The sequence below is a fragment of the Medicago sativa genome, chromosome 5, assembly GCF_051527215.1.
Source record: "Medicago sativa cultivar Bolivia chromosome 5, Bolivia_mono, whole genome shotgun sequence".
NCBI lineage: Eukaryota > Viridiplantae > Streptophyta > Magnoliopsida > Fabales > Fabaceae > Medicago > Medicago sativa.
The window spans coordinates 39,022,511-39,046,645 of record NC_140753.1 but is presented as its reverse complement, the minus strand read 5'-3'; positions in this window follow the sequence as shown (position 1 = coordinate 39,046,645).

The following is a 24,135-nucleotide window of genomic DNA, read 5'->3' as shown; positions in this document are numbered from 1 at the left end:
CTTGTTAATTTACGGATTTCACTCGTTTTTGACCCTTTTTCTTTCACTAAAAAGGGCATAAAGTGGCCTAGACTTATTAAATCGAAGCATGTAATAGTTCCTAGGAAATCTAACAAGCATATCTACGACTTCCATGGTTGATTTTAGTGTTTCCAAAAATGGCCGAAATGGGGGTTAAGTGAATTTCCTTGTTAATTTACGGATTTCACTCGTCTTTTGACCCTTTTTCTTTCACTAAAAAGGGCATAAAGTGGCCTAGCCTTATTGAATCGAAGCATGTAATAGTTCCTAGGAAATCTAACAAGCATATCTACGACTTCAATGGTTGATTCTAGAGTTTTCAAAAACGGCCGAAATGGGAGTTAAGTGAATTTCCTTGTTAATTTACGGAATTCCCTCGTTTTTGACCCTTTTTCTTTCAATAAAAAGGGCATAAAGTGGCCTAGCCTTATTGAATCGAAACATGTAATAGTTCTTAGGAAATCTAACTAGAATATCTACGACTTCCATGGTTTATTTTAGAATTTTCAAAAACGGCCAAAATGGGGGTTAAGTGAATTTCCTTGTTAGTTTACGGATTTCACTCGTTTTTGACCCTTTTTCTTTCATTAAAAAAGGCATAAAGTGGCCTAGCCTTATTGAATCGAAGCATGTAATAGTTCCTAGGAAATCTAACAAGCATATCTACGACTTCCATAGTTGATTTTAGAGTTTTCAAAAACGGCCGAAATGGGGGTTAAGTGAATTTCCTTGTTAATTTACGGATTTCACTCGTTTTTGACCCTTTTTCTTTCACTAAAAAGGGCATAAAGTGGCCTAGACTTATTAAATCGAAGCATGTAATAGTTCCTAGGAAATCTAACAAGCATATCTACGACTTCCATGGTTGATTTTAGTGTTTCCAAAAATGGCCGAAATGGGGGTTAAGTGAATTTCCTTGTTAATTTACGGATTTCACTCGTCTTTTGACCCTTTTTCTTTCACTAAAAAGGGCATAAAGTGGCCTACCCTTATTGAATCGAAGCATGTAATAGTTCCTAGGAAATCTAACAATCATATCTACGACTTCAATGGTTGATTCTAGAGTTTTCAAAAACGGCCGAAATGGGGGTTATGTGAATTTCCATGCTAATTTACGGATTTCACTCGTTTTTGACCCTTTTTCTTTCACTAAAAAGGGCATAAAGTGGCCTAGCCTTATTGAATCGAAGCGTGTAATAGTTCTTAAGAAATCTAACAAGCATATCTACGACTTCCATGGTTGATTTTAGAGTTTTCAAAAACGGCCGAAATGGGGGTTAAGTGAATTTCCTTGTTAATTTACGGAATTCCCTGGTTTTTGACCCTTTTTCTTTCAATAAAAAGGGCATAAAGTGGCCTAGTCCTATTGAATCGAAGCATGTAATAGTTCCTAGGAAATCTAACAAGCATATCTACGACTTCCATCGTTGATTTTAGAGTTTTCAAAAACGGCCGAAATGGGGGTTAAGTGAATTTCCTTGTTAATTTACGGATTTCACTCGTTTTTGACCCTTTTTCTTTCACTAAAAAGGGCATAAAGTGGCCTAGACTTATTAAATCGAAGCATGTAATAGTTCCTAGGAAATCTAACAAGCATATCTACGACTTCCATGGTTGATTTTAGTGTTTCCAAAAATGGCCGAAATGGGGGTTAAGTGAATTTCCTTGTTAATTTACGGATTTCACTCGTCTTTTGACCCTTTTTCTTTCACTAAAAAGGGCATAAAGTGGCCTACCCTTATTGAATCGAAGCATGTAATAGTTCCTAGGAAATCTAACAATCATATCTACGACTTCAATGGTTGATTCTAGAGTTTTCAAAAACGGCCGAAATGGGGGTTATGTGAATTTCCATGCTAATTTACGGATTTCACTCGTTTTTGACCCTTTTTCTTTCACTAAAAAGGGCATAAAGTGGCCTAGCCTTATTGAATCGAAGCGTGTAATAGTTCTTAAGAAATCTAACAAGCATATCTACGACTTCCATGGTTGATTTTAGAGTTTTCAAAAACGGCCGAAATGGGGGTTAAGTGAATTTCCTTGTTAATTTACGGAATTCCCTGGTTTTTGACCCTTTTTCTTTCAATAAAAAGGGCATAAAGTGGCCTAGTCCTATTGAATCGAAGCATGTAATAGTTCCTAGGAAATCTAACAAGCATATCTACGACTTCCATCGTTGATTTTAGAGTTTTCAAAAACGGCCGAAATGGGGGTTAAGTGAATTTCCTTGTTAATTTACGGATTTCACTCGTTTTTGACCCTTTTTCTTTCACTAAAAAGGGCATAAAGTGGCCTAGACTTATTAAATCGAAGCATGTAATAGTTCCTAGGAAATCTAACAAGCATATCTACGACTTCCATGGTTGATTTTAGTGTTTCCAAAAATGGCCGAAACGGGGGTTAAGTGAATTTCCTTGTTAATTTACAGATTTCACTCGTCTTTTGACCCTTTTTCTTTCACTAAAAAGGGCATAAAGTGGCCTACCCTTATTGAATCGAAGCATGTAATAGTTCCTAGGAAATCTAACAATCATATCTACGACTTCAATGGTTGATTCTAGAGTTTTCAAAAACGGCCGAAATGGGGGTTATGTGAATTTCCATGCTAATTTACGGATTTCACTCGTTTTTGACCCTTTTTCTTTCACTAAAAAGGGCATAAAGTGGCCTAGCCTTATTGAATCGAAGCGTGTAATAGTTCTTAAGAAATCTAACAAGCATATCTACGACTTCCATGGTTGATTTTAGAGTTTTCAAAAACGGCCGAAATGGGGGTTAAGTGAATTTCCTTGTTAATTTACGGAATTCCCTGGTTTTTGACCCTTTTTCTTTCAATAAAAAGGGCATAAAGTGGCCTAGTCCTATTGAATCGAAGCATGTAATAGTTCCTAGGAAATCTAACAAGCATATCTACGACTTCAATGGTTGATTTTAGAGTTTTCAAAAACGGCCGAAATGGGGGTTAAGTGAATTTCCTTGTTAGTTTATGGATTTCACTCGTTTTTGACCCTTTTTCTTTCACTAAAAAGGGCATAAAGTGGCCTAGACTTATTAAATCGAAGCATGTAATAGTTCCTAGGAAATCTAACAAGCATATCTACGACTTCCATGGTTGATTTTAGTGTTTCCAAAAATGGCCGAAATGGGGGTTAAGTGAATTTCCTTGTTAATTTACGGATTTCACTCGTCTTTTGACCCTTTTTCTTTCACTAAAAAGGGCATAAAGTGGCCTAGCCTTATTGAATCGAAGCATGTAATAGTTCCTAGGAAATCTAACAAGCATATCTACGACTTCAATGGTTGATTCTAGAGTTTTCAAAAACGGCCGAAATGGGAGTTAAGTGAATTTCCTTGTTAATTTACGGAATTCCCTCGTTTTTGACCCTTTTTCTTTCAATAAAAAGGGCATAAAGTGGCCTAGCCTTATTGAATCGAAACATGTAATAGTTCTTAGGAAATCTAACTAGAATATCTACGACTTCCATGGTTTATTTTAGAATTTTCAAAAACGGCCAAAATGGGGGTTAAGTGAATTTCCTTGTTAGTTTACGGATTTCACTCGTTTTTGACCCTTTTTCTTTCATTAAAAAAGGCATAAAGTGGCCTAGCCTTATTGAATCGAAGCATGTAATAGTTCCTAGGAAATCTAACAAGCATATCTACGACTTCCATGGTTGATTTTAGTGTTTCCAAAAATGGCCGAAATGGGGGTTAAGTGAATTTCCTTGTTAATTTACGGATTTCACTCGTTTTTGACCCTTTTTCTTTCACTAAAAAGGGCATAAAGTGGCCTAGACTTATTAAATCGAAGCATGTAATAGTTCCTAGGAAATCTAACAAGCATATCTACGACTTCCATGGTTGATTTTAGTGTTTCCAAAAATGGCCGAAATGGGGGTTAAGTGAATTTCCTTGTTAATTTACGGATTTCACTCGTCTTTTGACCCTTTTTCTTTCACTAAAAAGGGCATAAAGTGGCCTAGCCTTATTGAATCGAAGCATGTAATAGTTCCTAGGAAATCTAACAAGCATATCTACGACTTCAATGGTTGATTCTAGAGTTTTCAAAAACGGCCGAAATGGGAGTTAAGTGAATTTCCTTGTTAATTTACGGAATTCCCTCGTTTTTGACCCTTTTTCTTTCAATAAAAAGGGCATAAAGTGGCCTAGCCTTATTGAATCGAAACATGTAATAGTTCTTAGGAAATCTAACTAGAATATCTACGACTTCCATGGTTTATTTTAGAATTTTCAAAAACGGCCAAAATGGGGGTTAAGTGAATTTCCTTGTTAGTTTACGGATTTCACTCGTTTTTGACCCTTTTTCTTTCATTAAAAAAGGCATAAAGTGGCCTAGCCTTATTGAATCGAAGCATGTAATAGTTCCTAGGAAATCTAACAAGCATATCTACGACTTCCATAGTTGATTTTAGAGTTTTCAAAAACGGCCGAAATGGGGGTTAAGTGAATTTCCTTGTTAATTTACGGATTTCACTCGTTTTTGACCCTTTTTCTTTCACTAAAAAGGGCATAAAGTGGCCTAGACTTATTAAATCGAAGCATGTAATAGTTCCTAGGAAATCTAACAAGCATATCTACGACTTCCATGGTTGATTTTAGTGTTTCCAAAAATGGCCGAAATGGGGGTTAAGTGAATTTCCTTGTTAATTTACGGATTTCACTCGTCTTTTGACCCTTTTTCTTTCACTAAAAAGGGCATAAAGTGGCCTAGACTTATTAAATCGAAGCATGTAATAGTTCCTAGGAAATCTAACAAGCATATCTACGACTTCCATGGTTGATTTTAGTGTTTCCAAAAATGGCCGAAATGGGGGTTAAGTGAATTTCCTTGTTAATTTACGGATTTCACTCGTCTTTTGACCCTTTTTCTTTCACTAAAAAGGGCATAAAGTGGCCTAGCCTTATTGAATCGAAGCATGTAATAGTTCCTAAGAAATCTAACAAGCATATCTACGACTTCAATGGTTGATTCTAGAGTTTTCAAAAACGGCCGAAATGGGAGTTAAGTGAATTTCCTTGTTAATTTACGGAATTCCCTCGTTTTTGACCCTTTTTCTTTCAATAAAAAGGGCATAAAGTGGCCTAGCCTTATTGAATCGAAACATGTAATAGTTCTTAGGAAATCTAACTAGAATATCTACGACTTCCATGGTTTATTTTAGAATTTTCAAAAACGGCCAAAATGGGGGTTAAGTGAATTTCCTTGTTAGTTTACGGATTTCACTCGTTTTTGACCCTTTTTCTTTCATTAAAAAAGGCATAAAGTGGCCTAGCCTTATTGAATCGAAGCATGTAATAGTTCCTAGGAAATCTAACAAGCATATCTACGACTTCCATAGTTGATTTTAGAGTTTTCAAAAACGGCCGAAATGGGGGTTAAGTGAATTTCCTTGTTAATTTACGGATTTCACTCGTTTTTGACCCTTTTTCTTTCACTAAAAAGGGCATAAAGTGGCCTAGACTTATTAAATCGAAGCATGTAATAGTTCCTAGGAAATCTAACAAGCATATCTACGACTTCCATGGTTGATTTTAGTGTTTCCAAAAATGGCCGAAATGGGGGTTAAGTGAATTTCCTTGTTAATTTACGGATTTCACTCGTCTTTTGACCCTTTTTCTTTCACTAAAAAGGGCATAAAGTGGCCTACCCTTATTGAATCGAAGCATGTAATAGTTCCTAGGAAATCTAACAATCATATCTACGACTTCAATGGTTGATTCTAGAGTTTTCAAAAACGGTCGAAATGGGGGTTATGTGAATTTCCATGCTACTTTACGGATTTCACTCGTTTTTGACCCTTTTTCTTTCACTAAAAAGGGCATAAAGTGGCCTAGCCTTATTGAATCGAAGCGTGTAATAGTTCTTAAGAAATCTAACAAGCATATCTACGACTTCCATGGTTGATTTTAGAGTTTTCAAAAACGGCCGAAATGGGGGTTAAGTGAATTTCCTTGTTAATTTACGGAATTCCCTGGTTTTTGACCCTTTTTCTTTCAATAAAAAGGGCATAAAGTGGCCTAGTCCTATTGAATCGAAGCATGTAATAGTTCCTAGGAAATCTAACAAGCATATCTACGACTTCCATCGTTGATTTTAGAGTTTTCAAAAACGGCCGAAATGGGGGTTAAGTGAATTTCCTTGTTAATTTACGGATTTCACTCGTTTTTGACCCTTTTTCTTTCACTAAAAAGGGCATAAAGTGGCCTAGACTTATTAAATCGAAGCATGTAATAGTTCCTAGGAAATCTAACAAGCATATCTACGACTTCCATGGTTGATTTTAGTGTTTCCAAAAATGGCCGAAATGGGGGTTAAGTGAATTTCCTTGTTAATTTACGGATTTCACTCGTCTTTTGACCCTTTTTCTTTCACTAAAAAGGGCATAAAGTGGCCTAGCCTTATTGAATCGAAGCATGTAATAGTTCCTAAGAAATCTAACAAGCATATCTACGACTTCAATGGTTGATTCTAGAGTTTTCAAAAACGGCCGAAATGGGGGTTAAGTGAATTTCCTTGTTAATTTACGGATTTCACTCGTTTTTGACCCTTTTTCTTTCACTAAAAAGGGCATAAAGTGGCCTAGACTTATTAAATCGAAGCATGTAATAGTTCCTAGGAAATCTAACAAGCATATCTACGACTTCCATGGTTGATTTTAGTGTTTCCAAAAATGGCCGAAATGGGGGTTAAGTGAATTTCCTTGTTAATTTACGGATTTCACTCGTCTTTTGACCCTTTTTCTTTCACTAAAAAGGGCATAAAGTGGCCTAGCCTTATTGAATCGAAGCATGTAATAGTTCCTAGGAAATCTAACAAGCATATCTACGACTTCAATGGTTGATTCTAGAGTTTTCAAAAACGGCCGAAATGGGAGTTAAGTGAATTTCCTTGTTAATTTACGGAATTCCCTCGTTTTTGACCCTTTTTCTTTCAATAAAAAGGGCATAAAGTGGCCTAGCCTTATTGAATCGAAACATGTAATAGTTCTTAGGAAATCTAACTAGAATATCTACGACTTCCATGGTTTATTTTAGAATTTTCAAAAACGGCCAAAATGGGGGTTAAGTGAATTTCCTTGTTAGTTTACGGATTTCACTCGTTTTTGACCCTTTTTCTTTCATTAAAAAAGGCATAAAGTGGCCTAGCCTTATTGAATCGAAGCATGTAATAGTTCCTAGGAAATCTAACAAGCATATCTACGACTTCCATAGTTGATTTTAGAGTTTTCAAAAACGGCCGAAATGGGGGTTAAGTGAATTTCCTTGTTAATTTACGGATTTCACTCGTTTTTGACCCTTTTTCTTTCACTAAAAAGGGCATAAAGTGGCCTAGACTTATTAAATCGAAGCATGTAATAGTTCCTAGGAAATCTAACAAGCATATCTACGACTTCCATGGTTGATTTTAGTGTTTCCAAAAATGGCCGAAATGGGGGTTAAGTGAATTTCCTTGTTAATTTACGGATTTCACTCGTCTTTTGACCCTTTTTCTTTCACTAAAAAGGGCATAAAGTGGCCTAGACTTATTAAATCGAAGCATGTAATAGTTCCTAGGAAATCTAACAAGCATATCTACGACTTCCATGGTTGATTTTAGTGTTTCCAAAAATGGCCGAAATGGGGGTTAAGTGAATTTCCTTGTTAATTTACGGATTTCACTCGTCTTTTGACCCTTTTTCTTTCACTAAAAAGGGCATAAAGTGGCCTAGCCTTATTGAATCGAAGCATGTAATAGTTCCTAAGAAATCTAACAAGCATATCTACGACTTCAATGGTTGATTCTAGAGTTTTCAAAAACGGCCGAAATGGGAGTTAAGTGAATTTCCTTGTTAATTTACGGAATTCCCTCGTTTTTGACCCTTTTTCTTTCAATAAAAAGGGCATAAAGTGGCCTAGCCTTATTGAATCGAAACATGTAATAGTTCTTAGGAAATCTAACTAGAATATCTACGACTTCCATGGTTTATTTTAGAATTTTCAAAAACGGCCAAAATGGGGGTTAAGTGAATTTCCTTGTTAGTTTACGGATTTCACTCGTTTTTGACCCTTTTTCTTTCATTAAAAAAGGCATAAAGTGGCCTAGCCTTATTGAATCGAAGCATGTAATAGTTCCTAGGAAATCTAACAAGCATATCTACGACTTCCATAGTTGATTTTAGAGTTTTCAAAAACGGCCGAAATGGGGGTTAAGTGAATTTCCTTGTTAATTTACGGATTTCACTCGTTTTTGACCCTTTTTCTTTCACTAAAAAGGGCATAAAGTAGCCTAGACTTATTAAATCGAAGCATGTAATAGTTCCTAGGAAATCTAACAAGCATATCTACGACTTCCATGGTTGATTTTAGAGTTTTCAAAAACGGCCGAAATGGGCGTTAAGTGAATTTCCTTGTTAATTTACGGAATTCCCTGGTTTTTGACCCTTTTTCTTTCAATAAAAAGGGCATAAAGTGGCCTAGTCCTATTGAATCGAAGCATGTAATAGTTCCTAGGAAATCTAACAAGCATATCTACGACTTCCATCGTTGATTTTAGAGTTTTCAAAAACGGCCGAAATGGGGGTTAAGTGAATTTCCTTGTTAGTTTATGGATTTCACTCGTTTTTGACCCTTTTTCTTTCACTAAAAAGGGCATAAAGTGGCCTACCCTTATTGAATCGAAGCATGTAATAGTTCCTAGGAAATCTAACAAGCATATCTACGACTTCAATGGTTGATTCTAGAGTTTTCAAAAACGGCCGAAATGGGGGTTAAGTGAATTTCCTTGTTAATTTACGGATTTCACTCGTTTTTGACCCTTTTTCTTTCACTAAAAAGGGCATAAAGTGGCCTAGACTTATTAAATCGAAGCATGTAATAGTTCCTAGGAAATCTAACAAGCATATCTACGACTTCCATGGTTGATTTTAGTGTTTCCAAAAATGGCCGAAATGGGGGTTAAGTGAATTTCCTTGTTAATTTACGGATTTCACTCGTCTTTTGACCCTTTTTCTTTCACTAAAAAGGGCATAAAGTGGCCTAGCCTTATTGAATCGAAGCATGTAATAGTTCCTAGGAAATCTAACAAGCATATCTACGACTTCAATGGTTGATTCTAGAGTTTTCAAAAACGGCCGAAATGGGAGTTAAGTGAATTTCCTTGTTAATTTACGGAATTCCCTCGTTTTTGACCCTTTTTCTTTCAATAAAAAGGGCATAAAGTGGCCTAGCCTTATTGAATCGAAACATGTAATAGTTCTTAGGAAATCTAACTAGAATATCTACGACTTCCATGGTTTATTTTAGAATTTTCAAAAACGGCCAAAATGGGGGTTAAGTGAATTTCCTTGTTAGTTTACGGATTTCACTCGTTTTTGACCCTTTTTCTTTCATTAAAAAAGGCATAAAGTGGCCTAGCCTTATTGAATCGAAGCATGTAATAGTTCCTAGGAAATCTAACAAGCATATCTACGACTTCCATAGTTGATTTTAGAGTTTTCAAAAACGGCCGAAATGGGGGTTAAGTGAATTTCCTTGTTAATTTACGGATTTCACTCGTTTTTGACCCTTTTTCTTTCACTAAAAAGGGCATAAAGTGGCCTAGACTTATTAAATCGAAGCATGTAATAGTTCCTAGGAAATCTAACAAGCATATCTACGACTTCCATGGTTGATTTTAGTGTTTCCAAAAATGGCCGAAATGGGGGTTAAGTGAATTTCCTTGTTAATTTACGGATTTCACTCGTCTTTTGACCCTTTTTCTTTCACTAAAAAGGGCATAAAGTGGCCTAGACTTATTAAATCGAAGCATGTAATAGTTCCTAGGAAATCTAACAAGCATATCTACGACTTCCATGGTTGATTTTAGTGTTTCCAAAAATGGCCGAAATGGGGGTTAAGTGAATTTCCTTGTTAATTTACGGATTTCACTCGTCTTTTGACCCTTTTTCTTTCACTAAAAAGGGCATAAAGTGGCCTAGCCTTATTGAATCGAAGCATGTAATAGTTCCTAAGAAATCTAACAAGCATATCTACGACTTCAATGGTTGATTCTAGAGTTTTCAAAAACGGCCGAAATGGGAGTTAAGTGAATTTCCTTGTTAATTTACGGAATTCCCTCGTTTTTGACCCTTTTTCTTTCAATAAAAAGGGCATAAAGTGGCCTAGCCTTATTGAATCGAAACATGTAATAGTTCTTAGGAAATCTAACTAGAATATCTACGACTTCCATGGTTTATTTTAGAATTTTCAAAAACGGCCAAAATGGGGGTTAAGTGAATTTCCTTGTTAGTTTACGGATTTCACTCGTTTTTGACCCTTTTTCTTTCATTAAAAAAGGCATAAAGTGGCCTAGCCTTATTGAATCGAAGCATGTAATAGTTCCTAGGAAATCTAACAAGCATATCTACGACTTCCATAGTTGATTTTAGAGTTTTCAAAAACGGCCGAAATGGGGGTTAAGTGAATTTCCTTGTTAATTTACGGATTTCACTCGTTTTTGACCCTTTTTCTTTCACTAAAAAGGGCATAAAGTGGCCTAGACTTATTAAATCGAAGCATGTAATAGTTCCTAGGAAATCTAACAAGCATATCTACGACTTCCATGGTTGATTTTAGTGTTTCCAAAAATGGCCGAAATGGGGGTTAAGTGAATTTCCTTGTTAATTTACGGATTTCACTCGTCTTTTGACCCTTTTTCTTTCACTAAAAAGGGCATAAAGTGGCCTACCCTTATTGAATCGAAGCATGTAATAGTTCCTAGGAAATCTAACAATCATATCTACGACTTCAATGGTTGATTCTAGAGTTTTCAAAAACGGTCGAAATGGGGGTTATGTGAATTTCCATGCTAATTTACGGATTTCACTCGTTTTTGACCCTTTTTCTTTCACTAAAAAGGGCATAAAGTGGCCTAGCCTTATTGAATCGAAGCGTGTAATAGTTCTTAAGAAATCTAACAAGCATATCTACGACTTCCATGGTTGATTTTAGAGTTTTCAAAAACGGCCGAAATGGGGGTTAAGTGAATTTCCTTGTTAATTTACGGAATTCCCTGGTTTTTGACCCTTTTTCTTTCAATAAAAAGGGCATAAAGTGGCCTAGTCCTATTGAATCGAAGCATGTAATAGTTCCTAGGAAATCTAACAAGCATATCTACGACTTCCATCGTTGATTTTAGAGTTTTCAAAAACGGCCGAAATGGGGGTTAAGTGAATTTCCTTGTTAATTTACGGATTTCACTCGTTTTTGACCCTTTTTCTTTCACTAAAAAGGGCATAAAGTGGCCTAGACTTATTAAATCGAAGCATGTAATAGTTCCTAGGAAATCTAACAAGCATATCTACGACTTCCATGGTTGATTTTAGTGTTTCCAAAAATGGCCGAAACGGGGGTTAAGTGAATTTCCTTGTTAATTTACAGATTTCACTCGTCTTTTGACCCTTTTTCTTTCACTAAAAAGGGCATAAAGTGGCCTACCCTTATTGAATCGAAGCATGTAATAGTTCCTAGGAAATCTAACAATCATATCTACGACTTCAATGGTTGATTCTAGAGTTTTCAAAAACGGCCGAAATGGGGGTTATGTGAATTTCCATGCTAATTTACGGATTTCACTCGTTTTTGACCCTTTTTCTTTCACTAAAAAGGGCATAAAGTGGCCTAGCCTTATTGAATCGAAGCGTGTAATAGTTCTTAAGAAATCTAACAAGCATATCTACGACTTCCATGGTTGATTTTAGAGTTTTCAAAAACGGCCGAAATGGGGGTTAAGTGAATTTCCTTGTTAATTTACGGAATTCCCTGGTTTTTGACCCTTTTTCTTTCAATAAAAAGGGCATAAAGTGGCCTAGTCCTATTGAATCGAAGCATGTAATAGTTCCTAGGAAATCTAACAAGCATATCTACGACTTCCATCGTTGATTTTAGAGTTTTCAAAAACGGCCGAAATGGGGGTTAAGTGAATTTCCTTGTTAGTTTATGGATTTCACTCGTTTTTGACCCTTTTTCTTTCACTAAAAAGGGCATAAAGTGGCCTACCCTTATTGAATCGAAGCATGTAATAGTTCCTAGGAAATCTAACAAGCATATCTACGACTTCAATGGTTGATTCTAGAGTTTTCAAAAACGGCCGAAATGGGGGTTAAGTGAATTTCCTTGTTAATTTACCGATTTCACTCGTTTTTGACCCTTTTTCTTTCACTAAAAAGGGCATAAAGTGGCCTAGACTTATTAAATCGAAGCATGTAATAGTTCCTAGGAAATCTAACAAGCATATCTACGACTTCCATGGTTGATTTTAGTGTTTCCAAAAATGGCCGAAATGGGGGTTAAGTGAATTTCCTTGTTAATTTACGGATTTCACTCGTCTTTTGACCCTTTTTCTTTCACTAAAAAGGGCATAAAGTGGCCTAGCCTTATTGAATCGAAGCATGTAATAGTTCCTAGGAAATCTAACAAGCATATCTACGACTTCAATGGTTGATTCTAGAGTTTTCAAAAACGGCCGAAATGGGAGTTAAGTGAATTTCCTTGTTAATTTACGGAATTCCCTCGTTTTTGACCCTTTTTCTTTCAATAAAAAGGGCATAAAGTGGCCTAGCCTTATTGAATCGAAACATGTAATAGTTCTTAGGAAATCTAACTAGAATATCTACGACTTCCATGGTTTATTTTAGAATTTTCAAAAACGGCCAAAATGGGGGTTAAGTGAATTTCCTTGTTAGTTTACGGATTTCACTCGTTTTTGACCCTTTTTCTTTCATTAAAAAAGGCATAAAGTGGCCTAGCCTTATTGAATCGAAGCATGTAATAGTTCCTAGGAAATCTAACAAGCATATCTACGACTTCCATAGTTGATTTTAGAGTTTTCAAAAACGGCCGAAATGGGGGTTAAGTGAATTTCCTTGTTAATTTACGGATTTCACTCGTTTTTGACCCTTTTTCTTTCACTAAAAAGGGCATAAAGTGGCCTAGACTTATTAAATCGAAGCATGTAATAGTTCCTAGGAAATCTAACAAGCATATCTACGACTTCCATGGTTGATTTTAGTGTTTCCAAAAATGGCCGAAATGGGGGTTAAGTGAATTTCCTTGTTAATTTACGGATTTCACTCGTCTTTTGACCCTTTTTCTTTCACTAAAAAGGGCATAAAGTGGCCTACCCTTATTGAATCGAAGCATGTAATAGTTCCTAGGAAATCTAACAATCATATCTACGACTTCAATGGTTGATTCTAGAGTTTTCAAAAACGGCCGAAATGGGGGTTATGTGAATTTCCATGCTAATTTACGGATTTCACTCGTTTTTGACCCTTTTTCTTTCACTAAAAAGGGCATAAAGTGGCCTAGCCTTATTGAATCGAAGCGTGTAATAGTTCTTAAGAAATCTAACAAGCATATCTACGACTTCCATGGTTGATTTTAGAGTTTTCAAAAACGGCCGAAATGGGGGTTAAGTGAATTTCCTTGTTAATTTACGGAATTCCCTGGTTTTTGACCCTTTTTCTTTCAATAAAAAGGGCATAAAGTGGCCTAGTCCTATTGAATCGAAGCATGTAATAGTTCCTAGGAAATCTAACAAGCATATCTACGACTTCCATCGTTGATTTTAGAGTTTTCAAAAACGGCCGAAATGGGGGTTAAGTGAATTTCCTTGTTAGTTTATGGATTTCACTCGTTTTTGACCCTTTTTCTTTCACTAAAAAGGGCATAAAGTGGCCTACCCTTATTGAATCGAAGCATGTAATAGTTCCTAGGAAATCTAACAAGCATATCTACGACTTCAATGGTTGATTCTAGAGTTTTCAAAAACGGCCGAAATGGGGGTTAAGTGAATTTCCTTGTTAATTTACCGATTTCACTCGTTTTTGACCCTTTTTCTTTCACTAAAAAGGGCATAAAGTGGCCTAGACTTATTAAATCGAAGCATGTAATAGTTCCTAGGAAATCTAACAAGCATATCTACGACTTCCATGGTTGATTTTAGTGTTTCCAAAAATGGCCGAAATGGGGGTTAAGTGAATTTCCTTGTTAATTTACGGATTTCACTCGTCTTTTGACCCTTTTTCTTTCACTAAAAAGGGCATAAAGTGGCCTAGCCTTATTGAATCGAAGCATGTAATAGTTCCTAGGAAATCTAACAAGCATATCTACGACTTCAATGGTTGATTCTAGAGTTTTCAAAAACGGCCGAAATGGGAGTTAAGTGAATTTCCTTGTTAATTTACGGAATTCCCTCGTTTTTGACCCTTTTTCTTTCAATAAAAAGGGCATAAAGTGGCCTAGCCTTATTGAATCGAAACATGTAATAGTTCTTAGGAAATCTAACTAGAATATCTACGACTTCCATGGTTTATTTTAGAATTTTCAAAAACGGCCAAAATGGGGGTTAAGTGAATTTCCTTGTTAGTTTACGGATTTCACTCGTTTTTGACCCTTTTTCTTTCATTAAAAAAGGCATAAAGTGGCCTAGCCTTATTGAATCGAAGCATGTAATAGTTCCTAGGAAATCTAACAAGCATATCTACGACTTCCATAGTTGATTTTAGAGTTTTCAAAAACGGCCGAAATGGGGGTTAAGTGAATTTCCTTGTTAATTTACGGATTTCACTCGTTTTTGACCCTTTTTCTTTCACTAAAAAGGGCATAAAGTGGCCTAGACTTATTAAATCGAAGCATGTAATAGTTCCTAGGAAATCTAACAAGCATATCTACGACTTCCATGGTTGATTTTAGTGTTTCCAAAAATGGCCGAAATGGGGGTTAAGTGAATTTCCTTGTTAATTTACGGATTTCACTCGTCTTTTGACCCTTTTTCTTTCACTAAAAAGGGCATAAAGTGGCCTACCCTTATTGAATCGAAGCATGTAATAGTTCCTAGGAAATCTAACAATCATATCTACGACTTCAATGGTTGATTCTAGAGTTTTCAAAAACGGCCGAAATGGGGGTTATGTGAATTTCCATGCTAATTTACGGATTTCACTCGTTTTTGACCCTTTTTCTTTCACTAAAAAGGGCATAAAGTGGCCTAGCCTTATTGAATCGAAGCGTGTAATAGTTCTTAAGAAATCTAACAAGCATATCTACGACTTCCATGGTTGATTTTAGAGTTTTCAAAAACGGCCGAAATGGGGGTTAAGTGAATTTCCTTGTTAATTTACGGAATTCCCTGGTTTTTGACCCTTTTTCTTTCAATAAAAAGGGCATAAAGTGGCCTAGTCCTATTGAATCGAAGCATGTAATAGTTCCTAGGAAATCTAACAAGCATATCTACGACTTCCATCGTTGATTTTAGAGTTTTCAAAAACGGCCGAAATGGGGGTTAAGTGAATTTCCTTGTTAATTTACGGATTTCACTCGTTTTTGACCCTTTTTCTTTCACTAAAAAGGGCATAAAGTGGCCTAGACTTATTAAATCGAAGCATGTAATAGTTCCTAGGAAATCTAACAAGCATATCTACGACTTCCATGGTTGATTTTAGTGTTTCCAAAAATGGCCGAAACGGGGGTTAAGTGAATTTCCTTGTTAATTTACAGATTTCACTCGTCTTTTGACCCTTTTTCTTTCACTAAAAAGGGCATAAAGTGGCCTACCCTTATTGAATCGAAGCATGTAATAGTTCCTAGGAAATCTAACAATCATATCTACGACTTCAATGGTTGATTCTAGAGTTTTCAAAAACGGCCGAAATGGGGGTTATGTGAATTTCCATGCTAATTTACGGATTTCACTCGTTTTTGACCCTTTTTCTTTCACTAAAAAGGGCATAAAGTGGCCTAGCCTTATTGAATCGAAGCGTGTAATAGTTCTTAAGAAATCTAACAAGCATATCTACGACTTCCATGGTTGATTTTAGAGTTTTCAAAAACGGCCGAAATGGGGGTTAAGTGAATTTCCTTGTTAATTTACGGAATTCCCTGGTTTTTGACCCTTTTTCTTTCAATAAAAAGGGCATAAAGTGGCCTAGTCCTATTGAATCGAAGCATGTAATAGTTCCTAGGAAATCTAACAAGCATATCTACGACTTCCATCGTTGATTTTAGAGTTTTCAAAAACGGCCGAAATGGTGGTTAAGTGAATTTCCTTGTTAGTTTATGGATTTCACTCGTTTTTGACCCTTTTTCTTTCACTAAAAAGGGCATAAAGTGGCCTACCCTTATTGAATCGAAGCATGTAATAGTTCCTAGGAAATCTAACAAGCATATCTACGACTTCAATGGTTGATTCTAGAGTTTTCAAAAACGGCCGAAATGGGGGTTAAGTGAATTTCCTTGTTAATTTACGGATTTCACTCGTTTTTGACCCTTTTTCTTTCACTAAAAAGGGCATAAAGTGGCCTAGACTTATTAAATCGAAGCATGTAATAGTTCCTAGGAAATCTAACAAGCATATCTACGACTTCCATGGTTGATTTTAGTGTTTCCAAAAATGGCCGAAATGGGGGTTAAGTGAATTTCCTTGTTAATTTACGGATTTCACTCGTCTTTTGACCCTTTTTCTTTCACTAAAAAGGGCATAAAGTGGCCTAGCCTTATTGAATCGAAGCATGTAATAGTTCCTAGGAAATCTAACAAGCATATCTACGACTTCAATGGTTGATTCTAGAGTTTTCAAAAACGGCCGAAATGGTAGTTAAGTGAATTTCCTTGTTAATTTACGGAATTCCCTCGTTTTTGACCCTTTTTCTTTCAATAAAAAGGGCATAAAGTGGCCTAGCCTTATTGAATCGAAACATGTAATAGTTCTTAGGAAATCTAACTAGAATATCTACGACTTCCATGGTTTATTTTAGAATTTTCAAAAACGGCCAAAATGGGGGTTAAGTTAATTTCCTTGTTAGTTTACGGATTTCACTCGTTTTTGACCCTTTTTCTTTCATTAAAAAGGGCATAAAGTGGCCTAGCCTTATTGAATCGAAGCACGTAATAGTTCCTAGGAAATCTAACAAGCATATCTACGACTTCCATAGTTGATTTTAGAGTTTTCAAAAACGGCCGAAATGGTGGTTAAGTGAATTTCCTTGTTAGTTTATGGATTTCACTCGTTTTTGACCCTTTTTCTTTCACTAAAAAGGGCATAAAGTGGCCTACCCTTATTGAATCGAAGCATGTAATAGTTCCTAGGAAATCTAACAAGCATATCTACGACTTCAATGGTTGATTCTAGAGTTTTCAAAAACGGCCGAAATGGGGGTTAAGTGAATTTCCTTGTTAATTTACGGATTTCACTCGTTTTTGACCCTTTTTCTTTCACTAAAAAGGGCATAAAGTGGCCTAGACTTATTAAATCGAAGCATGTAATAGTTCCTAGGAAATCTAACAAGCATATCTACGACTTCCATGGTTGATTTTAGTGTTTCCAAAAATGGCCGAAATGGGGGTTAAGTGAATTTCCTTGTTAATTTACGGATTTCACTCGTCTTTTGACCCTTTTTCTTTCACTAAAAAGGGCATAAAGTGGCCTAGCCTTATTGAATCGAAGCATGTAATAGTTCCTAGGAAATCTAACAAGCATATCTACGACTTCAATGGTTGATTCTAGAGTTTTCAAAAACGGCCGAAATGGTAGTTAAGTGAATTTCCTTGTTAATTTACGGAATTCCCTCGTTTTTGACCCTTTTTCTTTCAATAAAAAGGGCATAAAGTGGCCTAGCCTTATTGAATCGAAACATGTAATAGTTCTTAGGAAATCTAACTAGAATATCTACGACTTCCATGGTTTATTTTAGAATTTTCAAAAACGGCCAAAATGGGGGTTAAGTTAATTTCCTTGTTAGTTTACGGATTTCACTCGTTTTTGACCCTTTTTCTTTCATTAAAAAGGGCATAAAGTGGCCTAGCCTTATTGAATCGAAGCACGTAATAGTTCCTAGGAAATCTAACAAGCATATCTACGACTTCCATAGTTGATTTTAGAGTTTTCAAAAACGGCCGAAATGGGGGTTAAGTGAATTTCCTTGTTAATTTACGGATTTCACTCGTTTTTGACCCTTTTTCTTTCACTAAAAAGGGCATAAAGTGGCCTAGACTTATTGAATCGAAGCATGTAATAGTTCCTAGGAAATCTAACAAGCATATCTACGACTTCAATGGTTGATTCTAGAGTTTTCAAAAACGGCCGAAATGGGGGTTAAGTGAATTTCCATGCTAATTTACGGATTTCACTCGTTTTTGACTTTTTTTCTTTCACTAAAAAGGGCATAAAGTGGCCTAGCCTTATTGAATCGAAGCGTGTAATAGTTTTTAAGAAATCTAACAAGCATATCTAAGACTTCGATGGTTGATTTTAGAGTTTTCAAAAACGGCCGAAATGGGGGTTAAGTGAATTTCCTTGTTAATTTACGGAATTCCCTGGTTTTTGACCCTTTTTCTTTCAATAAAAAGGGCATAAAGTGGCCTAGTCCTATTGAATCGAAGCATGTAATAGTTCCTAGGAAATCTAACAAGCATATCTACGACTTCCATCGTTGATTTTAGAGTTTTCAAAAACGGCCGAAATGGGGGTTAAGTGAATTTCCTTGTTAATTTACGGAATTCCCTGGTTTTTGACCCTTTTTCTTTCAATAAAAAGGGCATAAAGTGGCCTAGTCCTATTGAATCGAAGCATGTAATAGTTCCTAGGAAATCTAACAAGCATATCTACGACTTCCATCGTTGATTTTAGAGTTTTCAAAAACGGCCGAAATGGGGGTTAAGTGAATTTCCTTGTTAGTTTATGGATTTCACTCGTTTTTGACCCTTTTTCTTTCACTAAAAAGGGCATAAAGTGGCCTACCCTTATTGAATCGAAGCATGTAATAGTTCCTAGGAAATCTAACAAGCATATCTACGACTTCAATGGTTGATTCTAGAGTTTTCAAAAACGGCCGAAATGGGGGTTAAGTGAATTTCCTTGTTAATTTACGGATTTCACTCGTTTTTGACCCTTTTTCTTTCACTAAAAAGGGCATAAAGTGGCCTAGACTTATTAAATCGAAGCATGTAATAGTTCCTAGGAAATCTAACAAGCATATCTACGACTTCCATGGTTGATTTTAGTGTTTCCAAAAATGGCCGAAATGGGGGTTAAGTGAATTTCCTTGTTAATTTACGGATTTCACTCGTCTTTTGACCCTTTTTCTTTCACTAAAAAGGGCATAAAGTGGCCTAGCCTTATTGAATCAAAGCATGTAATAGTTCCTAGGAAATCTAACAAGCATATCTACGACTTCAATGGTTGATTCTAGAGTTTTCAAAAACGGCCGAAATGGTAGTTAAGTGAATTTCCTTGTTAATTTACGGAATTCCCTCGTTTTTGACCCTTTTTCTTTCAATAAAAAGGGCATAAAGTGGCCTAGCCTTATTGAATCGAAACATGTAATAGTTCTTAGGAAATCTAACTAGAATATCTACGACTTCCATGGTTTATTTTAGAATTTTCAAAAACGGCCAAAATGGGGGTTAAGTTAATTTCCTTGTTAGTTTACGGATTTCACTCGTTTTTGACCCTTTTTCTTTCATTAAAAAGGGCATAAAGTGGCCTAGCCTTATTGAATCGAAGCATGTAATAGTTCCTAGGAAATCTAACAAGCATATCTACGACTTCCATAGTTGATTTTAGAGTTTTCAAAAACGGCCGAAATGGGGGTTAAGTGAATTTCCTTGTTAATTTACGGATTTCACTCGTTTTTGACCCTTTTTCTTTCACTAAAAAGGGCATAAAGTGGCCTAGACTTATTGAATCGAAGCATGTAATAGTTCCTAGGAAATCTAACAAGCATATCTACGACTTCAATGGTTGATTCTAGAGTTTTCAAAAACGGCCGAAATGGGGGTTAAGTGAATTTCCATGCTAATTTACGGATTTCACTCGTTTTTGACTTTTTTTCTTTCACTAAAAAGGGCATAAAGTGGCCTAGCCTTATTGAATCGAAGCGTGTAATAGTTTTTAAGAAATCTAACAAGCATATCTAAGACTTCGATGGTTGATTTTAGAGTTTTCAAAAACGGCCGAAATGGGGGTTAAGTGAATTTCCTTGTTAATTTACGGAATTCCCTCGTTTTTGATGCTTTTCCTTTCAATAAAAAGGGCATAAAGTGGCCTAGTCCTATTGAATCGAAGCATGTAATAGTTCCTAGGAAATCTAACAAGCATATCTACGACTTCCATAGTTGATTTTAGAGTTTTCAAAAACGGCTGAAATGGGGGTTAAGTGAATTTCCTTGTTAATTTACGGATTTCACTCGTCTTTTGACCATTTTTCTTTCACTAAAAAGGGCATAAAGTGGCCTACCCTTATTGAATTGAAGCATGTAATAGTTCCTAGGAAATCTAACAAGCATATCTACGACTTCAATGGTTGATTCTAGAGTTTTCAAAAACGGCCGAAATGGGGGTTAAGTGAATTTCCTTGTTAATTTACGGAATTCCCTGGTTTTTGACCCTTTTTCTTTCAATAAAAAGGGCATAAAGTGGCCTAGTCCTATTGAATCGAAGCATGTAATAGTTCCTAGGAAATCTAACAAGCATATCTACGACTTCCATAGTTGATTTTAGAGTTTTCAAAAACGGCCGAAATGGGGGTTAAGTGAATTTCCTTGTTAGTTTACGGATTTCACTCGTTTTTGACCCTTTTTCTTTCACTAAAAAGGGCATAAAGTGGCCTAGACTTATTAAATCGAAGCATGTAATAGTTCCTAGGAAATCTAACAAGCATATCTACGACTTCCATGGTTGATTTTAGTGTTTCCAAAAATGGCCGAAATGGGGGTTAAGTGAATTTCCTTGTTAATTTACGGATTTCACTCGTCTTTTGACCCTTTTTCTTTCACTAAAAAGGGCATAAAGTGGCCTACCCTTATTGAATCGAAGCATGTAATAGTTCCAAGGAAATCTAACAATCATATCTACGACTTCAATGGTTGATTCTAGAGTTTTCAAAAACGGCCGAAATGGGGGTTATGTGAATTTCCATGCTAATTTACGGATTTCACTCGTTTTTGACCCTTTTTCTTTCACTAAAAAGGGCATAAAGTGGCCTAGCCTTATTGAATCGAAGCGTGTAATAGTTCTTAAGAAATCTAACAAGCATATCTACGACTTCCATGGTTGATTTTAGAGTTTTCAAAAACGGCCGAAATGGGGGTTAAGTGAATTTCCTTGTTAATTTACGGAATTCCCTGGTTTTTGACCCTTTTTCTTTCAATAAAAAGGGCATAAAGTGGCCTAGTCCTATTGAATCGAAGCATGTAATAGTTCCTAGGAAATCTAACAAGCATATCTACGACTTCCATCGTTGATTTTAGAGTTTTCAAAAACGGCCGAAATGGGGGTTAAGTGAATTTCCTTGTTAATTTACGGATTTCACTCGTTTTTGACCCTTTTTCTTTCACTAAAAAGGGCATAAAGTGGCCTAGACTTATTAAATCGAAGCATGTAATAGTTCCTAGGAAATCTAACAAGCATATCTACGACTTCCATGGTTGATTTTAGTGTTTCCAAAAATGGCCGAAACGGGGGTTAAGTGAATTTCCTTGTTAATTTACAGATTTCACTCGTCTTTTGACCCTTTTTCTTTCACTAAAAAGGGCATAAAGTGGCCTACCCTTATTGAATCGAAGCATGTAATAGTTCCTAGGAAATCTAACAATCATATCTACGACTTCAATGGTTGATTCTAGAGTTTTCAAAAACGGCTGAAATGGGGGTTATGTGAATTTCCATGCTAATTTACGGATTTCACTCGTTTTTGACCCTTTTTCTTTCACTAAAAAGGGCATAAAGTGGCCTACCCTTATTGAATCGAAGCATGTAATAGTTCCTAGGAAATCTAACAAGCATATCTACGACTTCAATGGTTGATTCTAGAGTTTTCAAAAACGGCCGAAATGGGGGTTAAGTGAATTTCCTTGTTAATTTACGGATTTCACTCGTTTTTGACCCTTTTTCTTTCACTAAAAAGGGCATAAAGTGGCCTAGACTTATTAAATCGAAGCATGTAATAGTTCCTAGGAAATCTAACAAGCATATCTACGACTTCCATGGTTGATTTTAGTGTTTCCAAAAATGGCCGAAATGGGGGTTAAGTGAATTTCCTTGTTAATTTACGGATTTCACTCGTCTTTTGACCCTTTTTCTTTCACTAAAAAGGGCATAAAGTGGCCTAGCCTTATTGAATCGAAGCATGTAATAGTTCCTAGGAAATCTAACAAGCATATCTACGACTTCAATGGTTGATTCTAGAGTTTTCAAAAACGGCCGAAATGGTAGTTAAGTGAATTTCCTTGTTAATTTACGGAATTCCCTCGTTTTTGACCCTTTTTCTTTCAATAAAAAGGGCATAAAGTGGCCTAGCCTTATTGAATCGAAACATGTAATAGTTCTTAGGAAATCTAACTAGAATATCTACGACTTCCATGGTTTATTTTAGAATTTTCAAAAACGGCCAAAATGGGGGTTAAGTTAATTTCCTTGTTAGTTTACGGATTTCACTCGTTTTTGACCCTTTTTCTTTCATTAAAAAGGGCATAAAGTGGCCTAGCCTTATTGAATCGAAGCATGTAATAGTTCCTAGGAAATCTAACAAGCATATCTACGACTTCCATAGTTGATTTTAGAGTTTTCAAAAACGGCCGAAATGGGGGTTAAGTGAATTTCCTTGTTAATTTACGGATTTCACTCGTTTTTGACCCTTTTTCTTTCACTAAAAAGGGCATAAAGTGGCCTAGACTTATTGAATCGAAGCATGTAATAGTTCCTAGGAAATCTAACAAGCATATCTACGACTTCAATGGTTGATTCTAGAGTTTTCAAAAACGGCCGAAATGGGGGTTAAGTGAATTTCCATGCTAATTTACGGATTTCACTCGTTTTTGACTTTTTTTCTTTCACTAAAAAGGGCATAAAGTGGCCTAGCCTTATTGAATCGAAGCGTGTAATAGTTTTTAAGAAATCTAACAAGCATATCTAAGACTTCGATGGTTGATTTTAGAGTTTTCAAAAACGGCCGAAATGGGGGTTAAGTGAATTTCCTTGTTAATTTACGGAATTCCCTCGTTTTTGATGCTTTTCCTTTCAATAAAAAGGGCATAAAGTGGCCTAGTCCTATTGAATCGAAGCATGTAATAGTTCCTAGGAAATCTAACAAGCATATCTACGACTTCCATAGTTGATTTTAGAGTTTTCAAAAACGGCTGAAATGGGGGTTAAGTGAATTTCCTTGTTAATTTACGGATTTCACTCGTCTTTTGACCATTTTTCTTTCACTAAAAAGGGCATAAAGTGGCCTACCCTTATTGAATTGAAGCATGTAATAGTTCCTAGGAAATCTAACAAGCATATCTACGACTTCAATGGTTGATTCTAGAGTTTTCAAAAACGGCCGAAATGGGGGTTAAGTGAATTTCCTTGTTAATTTACGGAATTCCCTGGTTTTTGACCCTTTTTCTTTCAATAAAAAGGGCATAAAGTGGCCTAGTCCTATTGAATCGAAGCATGTAATAGTTCCTAGGAAATCTAACAAGCATATCTACGACTTCCATAGTTGATTTTAGAGTTTTCAAAAACGGCCGAAATGGGGGTTAAGTGAATTTCCTTGTTAGTTTACGGATTTCACTCGTTTTTGACCCTTTTTCTTTCACTAAAAAGGGCATAAAGTGGCCTAGACTTATTAAATCGAAGCATGTAATAGTTCCTAGGAAATCTAACAAGCATATCTACGACTTCCATGGTTGATTTTAGTGTTTCCAAAAATGGCCGAAATGGGGGTTAAGTGAATTTCCTTGTTAATTTACGGATTTCACTCGTCTTTTGACCCTTTTTCTTTCACTAAAAAGGGCATAAAGTGGCCTACCCTTATTGAATCGAAGCATGTAATAGTTCCAAGGAAATCTAACAATCATATCTACGACTTCAATGGTTGATTCTAGAGTTTTCAAAAACGGCCGAAATGGGGGTTATGTGAATTTCCATGCTAATTTACGGATTTCACTCGTTTTTGACCCTTTTTCTTTCACTAAAAAGGGCATAAAGTGGCCTAGCCTTATTGAATCGAAGCGTGTAATAGTTCTTAAGAAATCTAACAAGCATATCTACGACTTCCATGGTTGATTTTAGAGTTTTCAAAAACGGCCGAA